Source organism: Schistocerca gregaria, chromosome X (genome assembly GCF_023897955.1).
Source record: "Schistocerca gregaria isolate iqSchGreg1 chromosome X, iqSchGreg1.2, whole genome shotgun sequence".
Taxonomy (NCBI): Eukaryota; Metazoa; Arthropoda; class Insecta; order Orthoptera; family Acrididae; genus Schistocerca; species Schistocerca gregaria.
The window spans coordinates 795,931,621-795,955,506 of record NC_064931.1 but is presented as its reverse complement, the minus strand read 5'-3'; positions in this window follow the sequence as shown (position 1 = coordinate 795,955,506).

Below are 23,886 nucleotides of genomic sequence, written 5' to 3'. Positions count from 1 at the left end.
AAAGGCCGCTGGACCTGATGGGATACAAGTTCGATTTTACACAGAGTACGCGAAGGAACTTGCCCCCCTTCTTGCAGCGGTGTACCGTAGGTCTCTAGAAGAGTGAAGCGTTCCAAAGGATTGGAAAAGGGCACAGGTCATCCCTGTTTTCAAGAAGGGACGTCGAACAGATGTGCAAAACTATAGACCTATATCTCTAACGTCGATCAGTTGTAGAATTTTGGAACACGTATTATGTTAGAGTATAATGACTTTTCTGGAGACTACTAATCTACTCTGTAGGAATCAGCATGGGTTTCGAAAAAGACGGTCGTGTGAAACCCAGCTCGCGCTATTCGCCCACGAGACTCAGAGGGCCATAGACACGGGTTTACAGGTAGATGCCGTGTTTCTTGACTTCCGCAAGGCGTTTGACACAGTTCCCCACGGTCGTTTAATGAACAAAATAAGAGCATACGGACTATCAGACCAATTGTGTGATTGGATTGAGGAGTTCCTAGATAACAGAGCGCACCGTGTCATTCTCAATGGAGAGAAGTCTTCCGAAGTAAGAGTGATTTCAGGTGTGCCGCAGGGGAGTGTCATAGGACCATTGCTATTCACAGTATACATAAATTACCTGGTGGATGACATCGGAAGTTCACTGAGGCTTTTTGCAGATGATGCTGCGGTGTATCGAGAGGTTGCAACAATGATAAATTGTATTGAAATACAGGAGGATCTGCAGCGAATTGACGCATGGTGCAGGGAATGGCAATTGAATCTCAATGTAGACAAGTGTAATGTGTTGCGAATACATAGAAAGATAGATCCCTTATCATTTAGCTACAAAATAGCACGTCAGCAACTGGAAGCAGTTAATTCCATAAATTATCTGGGAGTACGCATTAGGAGTGATTTAAAATGGAATGATCATATAAAGTTGATCGTCGGTAAAGCAGATGCCAGACTGAGATTCATTGGAAGAATCCTAAGGAAATGCAATCCGAAAACAAAGGAAGTAGGTTACAATACGCTTGTTCGCCAGCTGCTTGAATACTGCTTAACAGTGTGGGATCCGTACCAGATAGGGTTGATAGAAGAGATAGAGAAGATCCAACGGAGAGCAGCGCGCTTCGTTACAGGACCATTTAGTAATCCCGAAAGCGTTACGGAGATGATAGATAAACTCCAGTGGAAGACTCTGCAGGAGAGACGCTCAGTAGCTCGGTACGGGCTTTTGTTAAAGTTTCGAGAACATACCTTCACCGAAGAGTCAAGCAGTATATTGCTCCCTCCTACGTATATCTCGCGAAGAGACCATGAGGATAAAATCAGAGAGATTAGAGCCCACACAGAAGCATACCGACAATCCTTCTTTCCATGTACAATACGAGACTGGAATAGAAGGGAGAACCGATAGAGGTACTCAGGGTACCCTCCGCCACACACCGTCAGGTGGCTTGCGGAGTATGGATGCAGATGTAGATTTAGATGTAGATCCCCAGTGTCATTGGTGAAGTAACTGTAACACTTCTTTTTGCAAAGCTTCAGGAGTCAACACATCTGACTATCCACGTCATTCTGAACAAGAATTGCACCTTTCTGTAGAACGAGGCTATGCCGACCTGCAAAGTATCCGCGCACTACAGACTTCTAAAGCTATTCAAAGAACTAGGCCAAGATGTGCGAATTTATTTGAGCAACATGTTCAAATCTGGATCAGCTTCCGTGGCCTGTGCAATTTTCTCATATTTCAGCGGAAAAGACTGAAGCGATTTGAGACGCTGAGCATCGATGTGACTAGCAGAAGTGTGAAAGTCTGTGTCAGGGCCAATCGGAAGACGTGAAAGTGCGTCCGCATTACCATGTTGAGCTGTCGGACGATACACAATCTCGTACTGGCATTGAGATATCAACGAAGCACATCTTTGCAATTTTTGATCAGTTCGTACAGGAACCGGTTTCGTCGGATGAAACAAGGACTACAAAGGCTTGTGATTTTTTACTAAGTAGAATACAAATAGTGGTGGAATTTGGTGACACCATAAAAAATAGCCAAAGTCTCTTTTTCAATTTGTAAATAGTTAGACTGAGCTTTGGACAACACTTCGGATGCGAAAGCAATAGGTCTGTCTGTATCAGCAATTCTGTGCGAAAGCACTCCACCGATCCCGTAAGAGGAAGCCCCAACTTGCAGTTCAACTGATGTTTCAAGATCAAAGTGAACTCGATCACTGAGCAATGCATCTATAAGTTTTTAAAAGCTACTTGACACTCGCCGGCCGCGGTGGTCTCGCGGTTCTAGGCGCGCAGTCCGGAACCGTGCGACTGATACGGTCGCAGGTTCGAATCCTGCCTCGGGCATGGATGTGAGTGATGTCCTTAGGTTAGTTAGGTTTAAGTAGTTCTAAGTTCTAGGGGACTGATGACCACAGCAGTTGAGTCCCATAGTGCTCAGAGCCATTTGAACCATCTTTGAACTTGACACTCATCTGTCCAAACGAAGGGGAAATTCTTGCGAAGCAATGGAGCTGCAATTTGTGCAGCATGCGGTATGAACGGAATGTAGTAGTTCATTTTCCTCAAAAGTGACTGCAATTCTGTCACATTGCAAGGACCTGTCAAGTCTCGTGTGGCTAAGAAATGCAACTGACGAGGATGTACACCTTGACTGTTTATTATATAACCACCATACTGCAACTCAGGCTTTAAAAAAAATCACACTTGTCCAGTCTACACTTCAGTCCTGCATCAGACAACACACAAAACAATGGACGCAAATTTGCAATATGTTATTCAGGTGTACGACCTGCTGCTACAATATTGTGCAGTAAAAAAAAACTGTTCAAATGGCTCTGAGCACTATGGGACTTAACATCTGAGGTCAGCAGTCCCCTAGAACTTAGAAGTACTTAAACCTAACTAACCTAAGGACATCACACACACCCATGCCCGAGGCAGGATTCGAACCTGCGACCATAGCGGTCACGCGGTTCCAGACTGCAACGTCTAGAAGCGCTCGTCCACATCGGCCGGCAGACTTAGTTTTAATCAGCAAGTCTTGTCCATTATAAGTCATCAGTTGCGTGCTAGTTTTAGAGAGGCGTGAGGAGCCTAACAGTTCATATGTGTGACGATTTAGTAATGTGACAGAGGCACCCGTGTCCAACTGAAATATCACATGTTTCCCACAAATAAGTAAATGAACAAAACGTTTGTTTGACTGGCGTATCACTGTAGAAAGTGCATGCTTGCTAGTTTTGCTAATGCCTGTTACAGACTTGGAATATACAGCATTAATGACGTGCGCCTCGTGACTAGATTTTTGTGAGTGTGACGAATTCTGGTGTTTGTTCCGTTCAAAATATATAGGTTGCACATGTCCGTTCCTACCACGAACGTAACGCTCAGCTTGTTCGGAGGGGCAGTCTTGGCGTTTGTGCCGTGAGTAACAGCGAGGGCAAGACTTAATAATTCTGTTCGCCCGCGTAGCCACTTGTGCAGCTAACTGCTTACGCGGCGTGCGACGTTGTTTACGCGGCTTGGCTAGCGCAATCCGCCGGTGCGGAATGGGGCGATCACAACTAAGGTACTCAACCCGGCAAATAGCCGGCTGCTCAAATGTCTGAGCTGACAAGGCACCAGAATCGTACTGATCTAGTATTTACACAACCTTCTGGAACGAAGGATCGAACTGTTCCAAATCTGTTCTCTGAGTTTGACATCAGGCACATTGTACAGGATCGCGTCATGCAACATAATATGTGAACATAAAGCACAGCAGGCACATTGGAATTTACATTTCCTTGTCATACATTGCAAATATGTTACCTACTTTAAAGAATTGATACGTAGCAGCCACATTCACTTGTTGGTCATAATAGTTTGTCAGGGACTGTACTACTTGGTCGAACAACAGTTCACTTGGAGTGGCATTAGGAAAGAGTTTTGGAATTAGGTGGAACACTGCACTTCCTACCGTTGATAGTGAATAAGTAAGCTTAACAGTACCTGGTATATTATGAGCCAGTAAATGTGCGTCTAACTGTTGCAGCCACTCAAGCCATTCCTCGTCTTGTTCACTAAACTTTCGAAAAGATCGAATGGCAGCTGTAGTGGGTGGTGCTTGTTCCGTCGGGCGCGCAGCGTTGGCCAGTTGCTGCAGCACCGTGTTGAACAGTGTACAATCTGCTGAGACTGAAATTGAAACATCTGCATTAGCTGTGTGGGATCTAACACTTGTGGCTGTGGCGCCTGAGCAGGGCCGAGACAGATGGCGGAATGCTGGAAGACACAATTGTAACAAATAGACAACAATATGTACAAAGAAAGTTTCTGCAATGCCCACCTGAAAACACTTATTAGTAAAAACAACAAGAAACTGTTAAAGCCAAGCGAGCGCCCCTGCAAAATAAAGACAATTAGGGGCCAGCACAGTATACACATCGACGAGCGGTTCTAAGCGCTACAGCCGGGAACCGCGCGACCGCAACGGTCGCAGGTTCGAATTCTGCCTCGGGCATGGATGCGTGTGATGTCCTTAGGTTAGTTAGGTTTAAGTAGATCTAAGTTCTATGGGACTGATGACTTCAGAAGTCCCATAGTGCTCAGAGCCATTTGAACAATATACATATAATGCCGTGGCCGCCAGGCACAGGGTTTGTTTGTAACACCTCGTCGCCAGTTGCTGGCTTGGTTCAAATGGCTCTGAGCACTATGGGACCAAATGTTCCAAATGGCTCTGAGCACTATGGGACTTAACATCTGTGGTCATCAGTCCCCTAGAGCTTAGAACCACTTAAACCTAACTAACCTAAGGACATCACACACACCCATGCCCGAGGCAGGATTCGAACCTGCGACCGTAGCAGTCGCACGGTTCCGGACTGAGCGCCTAGAACCGCTAGACCACCGCGGCCGGCGCCAGTTGTTTGGTCTTGCCCACTCGTTTCATATAGGGTGCCTTAAAGGATGCTGCGTTCTTGGAATGCTATAGAACAGTTCAAGCAAATAACATTAGTAGTTTTATTTCTATTAAGCAGATTAACAGTACTTAACTTGAAGATTTACAAGGAGTAGTCGCAATCAATGGGTGACATGCATATAATAGTATTATTGCCTATGCCATGTCACTGATAATTAATGTCCACAGTACTGAGTCTAATCTGAGCGGCCGAGGCTGGCAAGAGCGGCGTTTATATTCACTTCCTGCAGGGGACGCTCCTATCGTGGTGCGTCCCTAATCAGCGCACCATTGGCCGACTTCATTTCACCGCCTTCTCTGGTCTTCGATTCTTCGTCTTCGTTCCGGCGCCTGTGTTCTCCAGAACAAGAAGAAATTATTCATATGAGAGAATCGGAATAAGACTTTTCATGCTTGTCGTCCGCAGCTCATGGTCTAGTGGCGGTCGCCTTTCCTCACGCTAGCGGCACGGACGTCTTGTTTACGTCCTCGCCGCGTAGCTCGCTCGCGGAGTTGTTTACGTGATTCTGCTGTCTTAGCGCACTATATTTCCTTCGACAGAGAATGGCTTATGCCCACAGAAAATCGACACTGAAGATTAGCTTTGCACCTGAATATTCCCAACCAAAAGCACTGAAAATCAAACAGTTTATCAGAGATGAAGTCAAGATTGCTTGCAAGTATCTTGTTGGCATCCAACTTTTTATAGTAAGCAGTGTGGTGAACGTGAAATTGGTTAACGAAGCCATTTGTGACAAAATTTTAAATGGTTCAAATGGATCTGAGCACTATGGGACAAGCGGTCACGCTGTTCGAGACTGAAGCGCCTAGAACACCTCGGCCACACAAAATTTTAAGTGCAACCCGCAGTGCAGTGGTCTTAAGTTTCGTCACTCTGATGGACACACCGGTGACGTAACTGTGGAACATGCGGGACTTGGACTGCGGACGATCCGTGTATTGAACTCCCTTTCGAGGTGCCGTCAGAGGTAGTGTATCTGCATTCCGACCATATGGAAAGCTGATTAGTCACACAGCTGAAAAGTAGGCTCAGTTCACTACATAATACCCGCCTCTCAGTGGAGTACGACAGATCCGCATAGAGCCAACCAAACATGTGCCGTCCTACTTATATGTTATACAATAATAATATATGTCCGAAACAACAGATACCATTGATGACCTGCAGCCGTATAGAACGAAATTAGAATTATATTAATACCTTCAGCTGCTAACAGACGTTGATCTATATCAACGGGGGCCAGGTGAAAATTTGTGCCCCGACCAGGACTCAAACCTGTGATCTCCTGCTTACATGGCAGGGGCACACATTTTCATGTGTACCCGTTGACGTATGTCAACGTCTCTAAACAGCTAAGGGTTTTCATTTCATTGTAACTTATCTTTAATTTCTGAATATGAAAGCATCACTGGACCTGTTTCAAGACAGAAATAACAAGGTTTAAAACTTCATGACCAGAATTTGGAATATGAAAAGTTCTGTGCTCTACAACATTTGATACTTGGTGTGTGGCCGACCGCGGTGGTCTCGCGGTTCTAGGCGCGCAGTCCGGAACGGCGCGACGGCTACGGTCGCAGGTTCGAATCCTGCCTCGGGCATGTATGTGTGTGATGTCCTTAGGTTAGTTAGGTTTAAGTTCTAGGCGACTGATGACCTGAGAAGTTTAGTCGCATAGTGCTCAGAGCCATTTGAACCATTTGAACTTGGTGTGTGATGAAAATGTTGCTCCACTCAAGAATTGTAGTTAGGCCATATTTCTATTTTTTATCAATATCTGGGAATGGTCGCGGCAGTATTTTGAAATTTCCTCGGCCATTTTCCTTTCCTCTTTAAGTTTCGCCAGCTGTGCCACATGCAATTCTTGAGTGGTGGCTAGCCGTATCAGCTGCTGGAGCGCCTAAACCTGGAAAAATGTTCTTGAACAGGCCCTGTTAAAAACGTATGTTGTAGGTATACAAAAAAGAGCGACATGAATATTTAAAAATTTGTTTGTCTCAGGGGTCAGCATTATAGAAATTATCAAGAATCTAAGTTTGAGATACTTGACGGAAGATAGCTAATATATCCATACCGTCTACTCCAGAAATTCCAAGAAGCCATCTCGAGCAAGAAATATAAGAATATTCGTCCACCTCATATGCATAGCACTGTGGAGTTTCTGAAGAATAAATTACATCAAAGACAGCTCGATGATGATGATGATGATAGTTTGTGGGGCGCTCAACATCGTAATCATCAGCGCCCCTACAGGTTTCCAATCTTCCCGTTTGCAGTCACGTCACTTCCCGAATGATGATGAGGACAACATAAACGTGCAGTCCCCGGGCTGAGAAAACCCCACCCAGGCCGGGAATCTAGCCCGGAATCCCCCTGATCCAGAAGCAGCAGCCCTAGCTTCTAGGCCACGAGCTGCGGACAAAGACAGCTCGAAGAAATGCATGTAAGTTAATACACTCCTGGAAATTGAAATAACAACACCGTGAATTCATTGTCCCAGGAAGGGGAAACTTTATTGACACATTCCTGGGGTCAGATACATCACATGATCACACTGACAGAACCACAGGCACATAGACACAGGCAACAGAGCATGCACAATGTCGGAACTAGTACAGTGTATATCCACCTTTCGCAGCAATGCAGGCTGCTATTCTCCCATGGAGACGATCGTAGAGATGCTGGATGTAGTCCTGTGGAACGGCTTGCCATGCCATTTCCACCTGGCGCCTCAGTTGGACCAGCGTTCGTGCTGGACGTGCAGACCGCGTGAGATGACGCTTCATCCAGTCTAGGAATGGTAGAACGATGGGTTCGGTGACGGTTTGGATGTACCGTGCACTATTCAGTGTCCCCTCGACGATCACCAGAGGTGTACGGCCAGTGTAGGAGATCGCTCCCCACACCATGATGCCGGGTGTTGGCCCTGTGTGCCTCGGTCGTATACAGTCCTGATTGTGGCGCTCACCTGCACGGCGCCAAACACGCATACGACCATCATTGGCACCAAGGCAGAAGCGACTCTCATCGCTGAAGACGACACGTCTCCATTCGTCCCTCCATTCACGCCTGTCGCGACACCACTGGAGGCGGGCTGCACGATGTTGGGGCGTGAGCGGAAGATGGCCTAACGGTGTGCGGGACCGTAGCCCAGCTTCATGGAGACGGTTGCGAATGGTCCTCGCCGATACCCCAGGAGCAACAGTGTCCCTAATTTGCTGGGAAGTGGCGGTGCGGTCCCCTACGGCACTGCGTAGGATCCTACGGTCTTGGCGTGCATCCGTGCGTCGCTGCGGTCCGGTCCCAGGTCGACGGGCACGTGCACCTTCCGCCGACCACTGGCGACAACATCGATGTACTGTGGAGACCTCATGCCCCACGTGTTGAGCAATTCGGCGGTACGTCCACCCGGCCTCCCGCATGCCCACTATACGCCCTCGCTCAAAGTCCGTCAACTGCACATACGGTTCACGTCCACGCTGTCGCGGCATGCTACCAGTGTTAAAGACTGCGATGGAGCTCCGTATGCCACGGCAAACTGGCTGACACTGACGGCGGCGGTGCACAAATCCTGCGCAGCTAGCGCCATTCGACGGCCAACACCGCGGTTCCTGGTGTGTCCGCTGTGCCGTGCGTGTGATCATTGCTTGTACAGCCCTCTCGCAGTGTCCGGAGCAAGTATGGTGGGTCTGACACACCGGTGTCAATGTGTTCTTTTTTCCATTTCCAGGAGTGTATTTTTCGTCTTGCTCCTTATGGGAATGAAACGGAAAGATATCGTACTTCGTCATAAATTAATTGAGACTGTCTAAGGAATTATTCCTTGCACCGTGTTGCCATTTTTTCGGCTTTGAGCGGAGTTTTTGTCTTGAGACATGTTTCATAGAAATCGAGTTGCTCAGTGACAGTTGACGGGAGTTTCCTACAGATTTGTTCTTTCGCTCCGATTAAACACGTCGTGTAAAGGGTGTAATACATAGCACTCTTAATAAATATTTCATTTAGCTGTGGTAACCTTCGTAGTTGGGCAATTTCAGTCCACCCTTGTATACACTTGTTTATTCCAGTGCTAGAAAGAGTTTTACAATTCGTTTTCCCTAGAGCTGTCAGGAAGCTCTAACACTTTTGCCCTTAGATGGAGTGCAAGAGCGCATACGAAGCGAACTACTAGTCCATTAACACTAAATGATCAATTTTGATGAAACATCTCAGCATGGGTACACAATCCAAAGCAGAGAAGTAAAATGGTTTACTATGAGATATATCTCCTTATTAATTCTGAACATTTAGAGTTTTTGGACGTCGAGGTAGTATGGGGCAATAAAAATAACTTTTGCTACGCGAATTGTAACGATCTGCCCACCCTGATATCTGAGTGGTCAGTGCGACGGACTGTCATGCCAATGGGCCCGGGTTCGATTCCCGGCTGGGTCGGAGATTTTCTCCACCCAGGGAACTGGTGTTGTGTTGTCTTCGTCATCTCATCCCGATAGACGCGCAATTCGCCGAAGTAGCGTCAACTCAAAAGACTTGCACCAGGCGACCGGTCTTCCCGACGGGAGGCCATAGTCATAAGATATTTCCATTTACCTTCCTCTCTAAGGAGTGGAGCTGAGGCTGTAAAAGAAGAGTTAACTCGCGGCGTCTAGATACCTAGACTATCTTAATCCAATGTTTGAGAATGAGACCACTTAGTGACTTGCAAGAAAGTTTACACATTATATCTTTACGAAGCTTTTTCTTTCTGATGCCTCCCACAAAGTAATGAAAGGAAAAAAAATTTATAGCTTTCTATATTTTCACTGTTCGTGCAGTAGAACTGCCGCAACAGTTATGACGAGTTAAGGAATTACTTCCTTTCTACTGCCTCTATTCTCAACAAATGTTGCACGTACACCACTAAATATGCTTGCGAAATTATGTCGTTGTACGACACATAGTTCAGGATATGTAACGTCATAAACATTCACATATGTGAAAATTTGCCTTATAAGACATGACGTTTTGATGTATTTATCTACATCTAAGAAATGGTTCAAATGGCTCTGAGCACTATGGGACTTAACTGCTGAGGTCATCAGTCCCCTAGAACTTAGAACTACTTAAACCTAACTAACCTAAGGACATCACACACATTCATGCCCGAGGCACGATTCGAACCTGCGACCGTAGCGGTCGCGCGGTTCCAGACTGTAGCGCCTAGAACCGCTCGGTCACCACGGCCGGCTATCTACATCTACATCGATACTTTGCAGTTTACACTTACAAGCCTGCCAGAGGATTCATCGAAGCACTTTCACACTATTTCTCTACCGATCCACTCTCTAACCTCGGGCAGGAAAAACGTAGACTTAAATATTTCCGTGCTAGTTATGTTTTATTTTATTTCTTAACGATGGTCATTTCTCCCTATGTAGGTGGATATCAACAAAATGTTCTCGCAGTGGAGGAGAAAGCTGATGACTGAGATTTCATGAAAAGCTCACCGCAACAAAAAAGGCTTTGTTTTAATGAGTATCACCCCGACTCGTGTATATCTGGTAAGGATCCCATAGCGCGCAGCAATAGACTAGACCAGGACGGACGAGCGTAGTTAGACAGTCTCTTCAATGGATCTGTTGCAACTTCTAAGTGTTTTTCCACTAAGACACAGGATTTGATTCACCTTCCCCACAACATTTTCTGTGTAATCGTTCCAATTTAAGTTGTTTGTCACTGTAATCTCTAGATATTTAGTTGAACTGACAGGCTTTAGACTGTGTGATTTCCGTGTAACCGAAATTTGACGAATTCCTTTTACTACTCACGTGGATGACCTCACACTTTTCATTATTTAGGCTCAACTGCCAGTTTTCGCACCATACAGATGTCTTGGCTAAATTATTTTGCAATTGGTTTTGATCTTCTGGTGACATTAATAGACGGTAAATGACAGCATAATCTGCAAAAAATCTAAGATAGCTACTCAGATTGTCTCCTAAATCGTTTATATAGATTAAAAACAGCAAACGGCTTAGGACACTTCTCTGGGGAACTAAAGATGTCACTTCAATTTTGATCGATGACTTTCCGTCAGTTGTTACGAACTAAGATCTTTCATACAGGAAATCAAGAATCCAGTCGCACATCTGAGGCGATACCGTAAAGGCATGCAACGTGATTATAAGCCGCTTGTGAGTAAGCGTATCTAAAACTTTTTGATAATCTAGAAATGTAGAATCATCTCGTTCTGCAGTCAGCCTCAGCTGCCGATTCTCCAAATTTTCTCAATAGTGCTTCACGAAAAGAAGTTGCCTTGCTTGTTGTTAGAACCTACCGGTAAAGAATCTAGTAGCCCACCTTTGAACTACTTCTATGTCTCCTTTTAACCCGGCCTGGTACGGATCCCAAAGACTCGAACAGTACTCAGGAACAGGTTGCACTAGCGTCCTTTATGCAATCTCCTTTACAGATGAACCACACATCCCTAAAAATCTCCCAATACACCGGAGTCGACAATTCGTCTCCCTACAACAATTCTTACGTAATCGTTCCATTCCATATCGCTCTGCAGCGTTACGCCTAGACATTTAATCGCCGTGACTGTGTCAAGCACCTCACTAAAAATGCTATACTCGAACATTACGGATTTATTTTCGCTACTTACCAGCTTTAACTTACATTTTTCTACATTTACAGCTCGCTGCCATTCATCACACCAACTAGTCGTCTTGTATCCTCCTAAAGTCACTCACCGACGACACGTTCCCATACACCACAGCATCATCAGCAAATAGCGGCAGACTGCTGCTTACCCTGTCCGCCAGATTATTTACGCATATACAAAATAACAGTGGTCTTATCAAACTTCCCTGGGACACTCCGTGTGGTACCCTTGTCTCTGATTAACGCTCGCCGTCGAGGACAGCATATTGGATTCTGCTCCTTAAGAACTCTTCGAGCCATTCTGATATCAGGGACCCTATTTCGTATGCTTGTACCTTCATCAAAAGTCGGCAGTGTAACACCGTGTCAAATGCTGTACGGAAATCTAGGAATGTGACATCCAAGTATCGCCTTTCATCCTTAGTTTAAAGGATGTCATGAGAGAAAAGGGCAAGCTCAGTTTCGCACGAGCGATGCTTTCTAAAAGTGCTGATTTGTGGATAGAAGGTTTTCCTTTTCAAGGAAAATTAATTTACTCCAACTGAGAATATGTTCAATAATTGTGCAGAAAACTGAAGTTAGGATTCCGTTCATTTACCCTTCTTACATACACGAGTCACCTGCGCTTTATTCCAGTCGCCTGGGGCTTTGCACTGGGTGAGGGATTCGCGATTATGCAAGCTAACAAAGGAAACTCCCCATCGTACCCCTCAGATTTAATGGTAAGATGGATCAGTGGTTAGCCCATCAAAAACTGAACACAGATCAAGCATGAAAACAAGAAAAAGTTGTACAGAACTATGAAATAAGAATCAAAATCGAAACAGTGAACGGTCCAAGCTTAACATGTGCAACATTGAAGGAACCGCGAAAAGAAACGTGTCGTGGTTGTGTGGTCACGGTGTTACACTGCGATGCAGGAGATCCGAGTTTCAATCTCCCTTGCACCCCATTTACGTTTTCTTTCACATACTTATGAACTGTCTGCCCGGCCATTGACGTGTCTGTTCTCCTTCTATAGTCTTGGCAATTGTCATACCGTGCATTGCTTATAGAACATGAATCATGTGGTAAGAATATATTACCGTCGTAAGTAAATGTGATGAAGTGAGAGCAGGCGAGATGCCGCATGGATCTCTCACAGAAATAAGAACAACAAATAAAAGGGTGTCACAGCAAAGGAGTTAAGAGTCAAAACTTCCAAAATGCTTTCTCAGCTAGTATAGGTATAAATGTAATTTTACTTGAATGTACAAAACTTTTTCGGTTTAATACATTAATCTAATGAAAACAATCTGCATATCGTTGACTGATTTCTAGTTTGTTTCAAAACCTTTGTGGGGCATGTTAACAGGAGTACACGAACGTGAAGATGCAAAGTGTGTATGGGACTCTGGTGCAGCCTCATGAGAGATATGCGCCTGTCAGCTCTCTGCAAAGCCTGCGGCGAGCATGCTCCGACAGCCATGCAGCGATCGCTCTGCTGCGTGAGTTCGTGGAGTCCTTGGCCAACTGCAGCCTCTCTCCTCTAACTTCTGAGTTTTTCCCCACGAGCATTGCAATTGCTGTTGCTCGTGGGAACAGCCACCTAGAGCGAATTAACTGCGTGTAAGTAATCGAACAATGTATTTTCTAATTTAAGGAAGTGTTAATGCGTACCTTGGAATAAGATTACATCTTACTTTCTTCACCACTTTTGAGGGTTATGATTTTCCTGCCAGTGATCACTCGCTGTTAATCTTAACGACTAAAATATTTTTATTTCTGAGGTATCCTGATCTTACTATCAACTTCAACGTTTGTTATTTTATAATTGTATAATGAAAATTTTATATATAATGGGCATGTGGTTAAATATTGAATGAGAAGTGTATAATATAAAATCAGTAAATAATATAAAGTCTGTGAAATAGGTATCAAACATATAAAGAAAAATTAATACTAGTGCTCAGTTCAGTTTCAATTAATTTATGAGAAAGAAAGAATAATCGACAAATAATATCACATTGTCCCGAAATTATTTAATATGACACTTATACTCAGCAGCTTACTGATTAAGTTACCTATCGCTAAGAAATTACCTTATCACTTTTCATTCAGCTATTGTGGGAATTGCTGTAACTATTTAAGATAAAATTTATTGCCTTTCTTTCTTAAAACCTTCCATATAAAATAAACAATGTCATAGTTTGATGTGTAAATTCATTAATTCATTCATACTATTGCTACCCTTATATTTTTCAGTCTACGTGTGACTGACATAGAGTAAAATATATCAGTTATTTTAAATATTCCATCTGATCATTCTGCTCTACATCGATTTTCAGAAACTGCTTTCACTATGTTGAGTGCTGCTACATCATTTAATTATTTTTTTTGGTCATTAGGTAAAAGTTTTCTTCTATGACGTTTATCTTTCCACTAGATTTCTTAAAATTCTCTTTCTCATACATAATATATCATTGCTTCCGTTAATCAGTTTTAAAACTGAATTTACACATTTTAAGTATCTTCAATTTGAAAAAATTACTCATTTTTGTCTTTAAAGGTCTTTCAAAACTTTTCATGATTGAAGCCATCCTTTCTGTAAAAATACAGAAAACATTAATGTAACATTGTCAAATACTGTTCGTCGCCTGCTTCGTGTACTGGTTACAGTCACTGGCAGATAACGCTTGGGTTCACTGATTCGATTACTGCTTTCTACAGTTAGTTACTGTTTCACCTTAGTAAGTTCTTGAAGGTTCTGGGATTCATTTATGAATCATTGGACTCTATTAGAGCTTTCTGTGTGTATACAGACAGTAAACCTCTTAGCTGAAGCAGTCAGTTCAACTCCACCTGTACTTTTGTATGTGCTTAATAAACCTGATTACAGTGTGAATTGGTAGTTCCTGTCTACGACTATGCTGTCATTACTGGTACTTCAATGCGATTAGTACACATAGTTTCTTGGAGACGCCAGGTATCTCAGACAGTATCGCTGTGACTGCAATAAAGTGAACCAAAAGACATCACTGTAAAAAAAAAATCGTCCTGCAGTGTTTTTGGGAGAAGCTGGGTATGATCTGCAAAATGCCTGAGTGATTGGATCAAGTCGTCAAATGCAAGAGATATGATGAATTGATGTGTCTTGCCAACGTCTGCTTTTACTTAGACAGTATACCACAGCAGTGCTTTCAAAACAACAAAGAAAAGCAGAAGAGCTGGAACAAATTTCTAACAGAAATTAAACAGACATTTGGTGGAATCAACACCACACCCACAGAGTTGAAGAACATTGAAGGATGGAACCCAACATCAGAGTGATGAGACATGATAGTCGTATGTAGAGAGCACCATAATCAGTCCTGAAAACTGAAACGAGTGAAAGTAGATGATAATAGAGGCAAAAACGTTACAGTAAACATGAATCCTAAAACAAGCCGTTTGCGAGATAACAGAGAATACGTGGTTACGAACAGTCACTGACTTAAGTATGAAATATCGTTCTACTTAGTACGAATTTACCGGTAATGTACGTTTTTCGATTAATCCTCGGACTAATTTGCTCAAATTTGACATAAAGCCACATGCTGTTCTTCAGTGACAACATCAGCTGCGTTTCTCATTGAATTCATTCGGTAATCATCTCACTGGATCACACAACTGTCCAAGAAAACCTGATTGGTGTGAGTATCTTCCGTTACTTCGCGGATCTTCCAGGACTGCTTGAGGATACTCCACTTGTACCACGTTGGGTATTTTCTGTTTAGGACCACCTCAAAAGTGAATTCATAAATTCATATTACAAGATCTTCCAGAACTGGGTACCTAACTATACAGCCTCGTCAAACTTTACGAAATGATCTGGCGGTGTTCGAAAGAAAACGCAACTCACTGCAGAACGAGCACGGTATTGGTCCCAAATGCGAGAACGACAGTGGAACGTCTCCTTCAATTGCTGCAAGAGTATAGTAAATGTTAGCGTGTAAGTAGTACTGTATTTCTAAGTAATGAAATTTGAGCCCTTTAGATGGGGAGTCAATCAAAAAGATTACATTTCAGAGACATTTCTACTAACTGGGACAATATATCGTACTGAAGTCAGAGACGCCTCATACCCATCCTTCCTCAATTATTTTTCTTTAGGGCCAGCAGCATAATATATGCCAGATAACGACATCATTATTAGAGAGATGCACCAGAATAACAGCTTATAAGAACTAATCCTTATTAACGACAGTCAGTTTCGGCATTTATAGGCATTGTCAAGTACCTGCGAATACAATTTTGGTGAGATCGTGTGTAAATGAGAATGTAATTCATATTAAAATGAGCATATTGTCCTCACGTCTAGAATGATGTCACGTCCACATTACGCAGTTAGTGGACTGTCTTATAAATGTCAAATGTTTTCATGAGATGGTAATGATGCAAATATACTGAAAATAATATGTAAACTGTGGTTTAACAGTTCTATTCTTACGACGTTATATCTTTACAAAGATTACACAGATGAACAGCGATTATATATAATTTTGTCACCACTGTCTTTGGTTGCTGCATGTGGTGCTTCAGCCATATTTTGCGTGTTCTAAAACTTCAATAAATTACTTGAGATAGTATTTGGGTCTAAATTCTGCATGCTTGTTTAACATTTCTTGTGGGTATTTCCTCGTGTATATATAGATTTTCAGTTTCTTAAGATTGTTCATTTCAAGTCCATTTCGTGTTTTGTGCAGAACTTGGAGTGTATTTTCGTTTGTATCAAAGGTGTGGTTTTGATTTTTCAACTGCAGAAAAAAGTTTGACTGATTTTTCTCGCTGTATTTTTAATGTGTTCTATATATATGACGCTAAACTTTCTTTGTGATTAGACGTAATATGGACGCACCATCATTCCAGACATGAGTATAATATGGCCACTTAAATATAAATGACGTTCACATTTATACACGATATCACATAAATTGTATTCCCACGTATTTGGCAGTGACGATAAATTCCGAAACTGTTTGTCGATAATAAAGATTAACTATTATAAGCAGCTATTCTGGTGTATGTTTCTGATAATTCGCAGTTATCTCTCAAACGAATCGCTTGTGGTTGGATGTTCACTATAAAGCTTTTGCTCCTATTGTAGCGTATTTTCACCAACGTCAGTTATGATAGTTAATTATGACACACCCTGTGTACAGAGTGCTTTGGAGTTGTATCACACATTGAACCCAAATACACTTCTGGAAATTGAAATAAGAACACTGTGAATTCATTTTCCCAGGAAGGGGAAACTTTATTGACACATTCCTGGGGTCAGATATATCACATGATCACACTGACAGAACCACAGGCACATAGACACAGGCAACAGAGCATGCACAATGTCGGCACTAGTACAGTGTATATCCACCTTTCGCAGCAATGCAGGCTGCTGTTCTCCCATGGAGACGATCGTAGAGATGCTGGATGTAGTCTTGTGGAACTTCTTGCCATGCCATTTCCACCTGGCGCCTCAGCTGGACCAGCGTTCGTGCTGGACGTGCAGACCGCGTGAGACGACGCTTCATCCAGTCCCAAACATGCTCAATGGGTGACAGATCCGGAGATCTTGCTGGCCAGGGTAGTTGACTTACACCTTCTAGAGCACGTTGGGTGGCACGGGGTACATGCGGACATGCATTGTCCTGTGCAACAGCAAGTTCCCTTGCCGGTCTAGGAATGGTAGAACGATGGGTTCGATGACGGTTTGGATGTACCGTGCACTATTCAGTGTCCCCTCGACGATCATCAGACGTGTACGGCCAGTGTAGCAGATCGCTCCCCACACCATGATGTCGGGTGTTGGCCCTGTGTGCCTCGGTCGTATGCAGTCCTGATTGTGGCGCTCGCCTGCACGGCGCCAAACACGCATACGACCATCATTGGCACCAAGGCAGAAGCGACTCTCATCGCTGAAGACGACACGTCTCCATTCGTCCCTCCATTCACGCCTGTCGCGACACCACTGGAGGCGGGCTGCACGATGTTGGGGCGTGAGCGGAAGACGGCCTAACGGTGTGCGGGACCGTAGCCCAGCTTCATGGAGACGGTTGCGAATGGTCCTAGCCGATACCCCAGGAGCAACAGTGTCCCTAATTTGCTGGGAAGTGGCGGTGCGGTCCCCTACGGCACTGCGTAGGATCCTACGGTCTTGGCGTGCATCAGTGCGTCGCTGAGGTCCGGTCCCAGGTCGACGGGCACGTGCACCTTCCGCCGACCACTGGCGACAACATCGATGTACTGTGGAGACCTCACGCCCCACGTGTTGAGCAATTCGGCGGTACGTCCACCCGGCCTCCCGCATGCCCACTATACGCCCTCGCTCAAAGTCCGTCAACTGCACATACGGTTCACGTCCACGCTGTCGCGGCATGCTACCAGTGTTAAAGACTGCGATGGAGCTCCGTATGCCACGGCAAACTGGCTGACACTGACGGCGGCGGTGCACAAATGCTGCGCAGCTAGCGCCATTCGACGGCCAACACCGCGGTTCCTGGTGTGTCCGCTGTGCCGTGCGTGTGATCATTGCTTGTACAGCCCTCTCGCAGTGTCCGGAGCAAGTATGGTGGGTCTGACACACCGGTGTCAATGTGTTCTTTTTTCCATTTCCAGGAGTGTATAATGGAAGCTGACTTCGTTTCACACCTAATGATGGGGATAGCACCACAGCGAAGACTTAATCAAGAGGTGCTAGTACAGCGACACAATGCATAAGGAAAAAGTATGCGGAAATATGTTCGACAGACTCCCGTATGCCGTATCAACGGCAGTCGGGAATATGAAAGTAGTTGAATAACTCGTTATCATTCCTTTTTCCTGGCCTCTATCCCGTATCTTTATGGCGTCGACATCTTAATTATTGGATTTGGGAATGTTAGAGGTAAATGGTAGCTAGATCCCCTTCCTGTCACCACCCCTCCCCCACAATCCTGTCTGCAACTGGTATTATCCTATGCGAAAGTGTAAGAACGTTTTCGAAATGTTTGCGAATCGTGTAACTGACGTGGTACGTAGGTACCAGCCCGGTATTAACATGACTGGGTGAGATAAACTACCTAAAAATCACATACAGACATGCTGGTACACAGACCCTGGTCGTTAATCCATCGGGCAAATTCGATCCGGGGTCGCGTGCCTCCCTGAAACAAGGAAGCGGTCTGCCAACGTGCGTGGCTGTCCGAAAATGTGATAATACAACAGGTACGAGTGTTTATAACAAATTTTAGGGTCGAACGCAGATAGCCGAAAGTGAATGTCGAGTGAAGAGGAGGTAGCATCGCTAATCGAAGAAGTGGTTCAAGTGGCTCTGAGCACTATGGGACTTAACTTCTGAGGTCATCAAACCCCTAGAACTTAGAACTACTTAAACCTAACTAACCTAAGGACATCACACACAGCCATGCCCGAGGCAGGATTCGAACCTGCGACCGTAGCGGTTGCACGGTTCCAGACTGTAGCGCCAAGAACCGCTCGGCCACCCCGGCCGACAGAAGTGGTTCGTCGATCATTAAACTGATCTGTTGAAGCCATACCATCATTGAGGAATGGACATGACATAGGCTGCAAACGTCAAAATACAACCAAGGCCAAGGTTTTCGACGGCACAGATACTATGTGATCCCTCGGCCACTCGATTTCCGTCTGGAAAAACAGACATTGGCAAACAGAGGACAACCAGCTGGTATATTTCCTCTGGGGGCCTCTGAGAACGTCTTACGTGAACGTAAAGAATGAAGAAGAGGGTTCAGCGAGTACTTCACCTCTAGAAATGAAACAACTCGGGAATTGTACGCACGCCAGGAAACCACAGAGGAATTAAACCGAGCTGCGGGACGGCGTGCATCTCTGTAGCCTGATCGATGTCACTCTCCAACACAACGTAGTCGTTTCCCGTCGCTATATAGGGTTAAGTCGCTCTCCTAACCGCCGAAATACAGTTAAGAACTAAGCGATAAAACCAGCTGCGTAGGTAATGCCGCCCCAGATTATAATCCTCTGTGGACGACAGTTGCCAAGATTTCGAAAAATAATATCGATGACAGCATCAACTATAAACCTGTCCAAGCGCTAATCTTTTCTGGAGCGTCATTTTCTGTGTTAACAGAAGACTATCGTCGTCAGCTGAAAAATGCCAGAAATGGCAAATCGAAAATATATCGAACCAACATGAACCTGTGTTCCAGGAAGAACTATTAAAGACAGGAAATAACTCTTCGAATTTATCGTTATATCAGACTGCAGACTGGGTGTAAGCTAAAGACTAGATTTACTAAATGCAGACTGAAATACAGACGTAATGCTAGACAATAAGGAATAAATTCATTAATGTATGCAATATTTTATCTTGTTGTACCATGAGAAACAGCTTGACAAATTCATTTTAGTATCTTGATGATTATATAAGCATAGAATTAAACAATCTAAATGTCTTCTAAAAGTTTCAAAGAACCAAAGCATGAGAAAATTACTAGCAAAACTGAAATAACAGCTAATCTTTTTTAAAAAGTGGATAAGGTAGTCTCAGATTAGATAATCATGAATACAACTTGTCGTTTAATTAATGATTTTATTTTCCAGTATCAAGATTCAGTGACTGTCTATTATTATCTCTTACTCTTTCAAAATATTATGTTTTCTTCTTCACAGACCTCACATTGAAACGTTTGTACCGATCTTGTTAGAGAAAACAGCAATTTCCTCAGTACTGTAAGATTGAAAGTCTGTTTTTTACATCATCGTGCTCAAATGAGGCAACCCATATTTAGCTGCAATTTCATGAAGTTTTTCTACTAAATAAATCGCTTCTTTTCTATAGTTGTTTCTGAATGCCAAACAATGCAGATGGATTTCATTTTCATGTAATCTGTCAATGATTCTCCATTTAAGTTCCTTCACTCAGGTCCTGATTACATTCTTTCCAACAGAAGACTGGACAATAGGCTAGCTTTCCACGAGGTTATTAAGCGCTGGTTTCATCAGTTCCGTTGCTTTTCTGCCTGCTATCAGTACTTCTGAGCTGACGTATAGAGCTTGTCTCTCTATTAGTTATTGAACTTCTGTAGCTGATGATTTTTCATTTTTCTTCTTGCAACCTTTCTTCACCCTCTTTCTGAAGTTTCTCTTCTGTTCTTCTGTCCAGGTGCTGTTGGTAACAGTTCTCGGACTGTCTGCGTAATTTTGATTCTCAGCAAGTTTTCTAAAAAAATCTATATTGTACCAAGTCAATTGTTCTGCTGATTTACTGAACATATTTTTCCGTTTCAAACAGCCAAATGATCTAAACATACATGTCAGACAGAGAATTATTTTTGATCAGTCTGTCATCATTCATTCTGAGAGTGTAACTGTAAAATTTTATTCGTCATATTCTTAAAGGATCATAGGTTTTCCAAGTTTGTTGATATAATTCCTGAGATATTGCTTTTATCCAGGCTCCACGTAAGCAGACTGACCCAAAAATTTTCCTTTGAATTTTTTTCTTCTGTTTTTGTGTTTCCATTTAGCGATCTGCCTCCAGTTATTAAGTTTGATAATGCGTATAAGGCATGTAATTTGATTACTGCTTTGTAGAGTTTAAGTTTTGCCTTCCATAATAATGCTTTTCTGTTCCATAGGCTTTTTTTCTTTAGTTTCTCTCTCTATTAGCCAAACGATTCAATCCTGAGGGTTATATGATTTCCTCTATATATCTGAATTTAGTCGCCAGAAACATTTTGCGACTTGAGGTGCCACATATTTCGTGCAGGTGGTGCCCGACAGACCGTTAATATTTGAAAAAAGTCAGAGTTGAGAACCACCAAGAGCTGCTGATGCAATGTTAGTATCCAGAGTGTACTCCACACAAGAGGATGGACTCTACAAGTATTTCACTGTATAAACAATTTTACTATTGACTGCATCACGAATTTTACTGTTGATGGTAATTTAGAATGGTTTTTAGTTGATTCTTTGTCACCGCAGTAAGAACAATAACATACAGGCTGAAATAAATAATTTTATGTAATGTTGCTTGAACCTGGTAATTAATAGATGTTTATTTCATCTTAGTGGTTCTTAAATATATCTTCTTTCAAATTAATTACCGCAGGCCGACCGTCTAACTACTGCATAAATACTTCCATGTACTGATCTTTTGTTTGTTGTTGTGGTCTTCAGTCCTGAGACTGGTTTGATGCAGCCCTCCATGCTACTCTATCCTGTGCAAGCTTCTTCATCTCCCAGTACCTACTGCAACCTACATCCTTCTGAATCTGCTTAGTGTACTCATCTCTCGGTCTCCCTCTACGATTTTTACCCTCCACACTGCCCTCCAATGCTAAATTTTCTGATCCCTTGATGCCTCAAAACATGTCCTACCAACCGATCCCTTCTTATAGTCAAGTTGTGCCACAAAGTTCTCTTCTCCCCAATCCTATTCAATACCTCCTCATTAGTTACGTGATCTATCCACCTTATCTTCAGTATTCTTCTGTAGCACCACATTTCGAAAGCTTCTATTCTCTTCTTGTCCAAACAAGTTATCGTCCATGTTTCACTTCCATTCATGGCTACACTCCAAACAAATATTTTCAGAAATGACTTCCTGACACTTAAATCTATATTCGATGTTAACAAATTTCTCTTCTTCAGAAACGCTTTCCTTGCCATTGCCAGTCTACATTTTATATCCTCTCTACTTCGACCATCATCAGTTATTTTACTTTCTAAATAGTAAAACTCCTTTACTACTTTAAGTGTCTCATTTCCTAATCTAATTCCCTCAGCATCACCCGATTTAATTGGACTACATTCCATTATCCTCGTTTTGCTTTTGTTGATGTTCATCTTATATCCTCCTTTCAAGACACTGTCCATTCCGTTCAACTGCTCTTCCAAGTCCTTTGCCGTCTCTGACAGAATTACAATGTCATCGGCGAACCTCAAAGTTTTTACTTCGTCTCCATGAATTTTAATACCTACTCCAAATTTTTCTTTTGTTTCCTTTACTGCTTGCTCAATATACAGATTGAATAACATCGGGGAGAGGCTACAACCCTGTCTCACTCCTTTCCCAACCACTGCTTCCCTTTCATGCCCCTCGACTCTTATGACTGCCATCTGGTTTCTGTACAAATTGTAAATAGCCTTTCGCTCCCTGTATTTTACCCCCGCCACCTTTAGAATTTGAAAAAGAGTATTCCAGTCAACATTGTCAAAAGCTTTCTCTAAGTCTACAAATGGTAGAAACGTAGGTTTGCCTTTTCTTAATCTTTCTTCTAAGATAAGTCGTAAAGTCAGTGTTGCCTCACGTGTTCCAACATTTCGACGGAATCCAAACTGATCCTCCCCGAGGTCCGCATCTACCAGTTTTTCCATTCGTCTGTAAAGAATTCGCGTTAGTATTTTGCAGCTGTGACTTATTAAACTGATAGTTCGGTAATTTTCACATCTGTCAGCACCTGCTTTCTTTGGGATTGGAATTATTATATTCTTCTTGAAGTCTGAGGGTATTTCGCCTGTCTCATACATCTTGCTCACCAGCTGGTAGAGTTTTGTCATGACTGGCTCTCCCAAGGCAGTCAGTAGTTCTAATGGAATGTTGTCTACTCCGGGGGCCTTGTTTCGACTCAGGTCTTTCAGTGCTCTGTCAAACTCTTCACGCAGTATCGTATCACCCATTTCGTCTTCATCTACATTCTCTTCCATTTCCATAACATTGTCCTCAAGTACATCACCCTTGTATAAACCTTCTATATACTCTTTCCACCTTTCTGCCTTCCCTTCTTTGCTTAGAACTGGGTTGCCATCTGAGCTCTTGATATTCATACACGTGGTTCTCTTCTCTCCAAAGGTCTCTTTAATTTTCCTGTAGGCAGTATCTATCTTACCCCTAGTGAGATAAGCTTCTACATCCTTACATTTGTCCTCTAGCCATCCCTGTTTAGCCATTTTGCACTTCCTGTCGATCTCATTTTTGAGACGTTTGTATTCCTTTTTGCCTGCTTCATTTACCGCATTTTTATATTTTCTCCTTTCATCAATTAAATTCAATATTTCTTCTGTTACCCAAGGATTTCTACTAGCCCTCGTCTTTTTAGCTACTTTATCCTCTGCTGCCTTCACTACTTCATCCCTCAGAGCTACCCATTCTTCTTCTACTGTATTTCTTTCCCCTATTCCTGTCAATTGTTCCCTTATGCTCTCCCTGAAACTCTGTACAACCTCTGGTTCTTTCAGTTTATCCAGGTCCCATCTCCTTAATTTCTCACATTTTTGC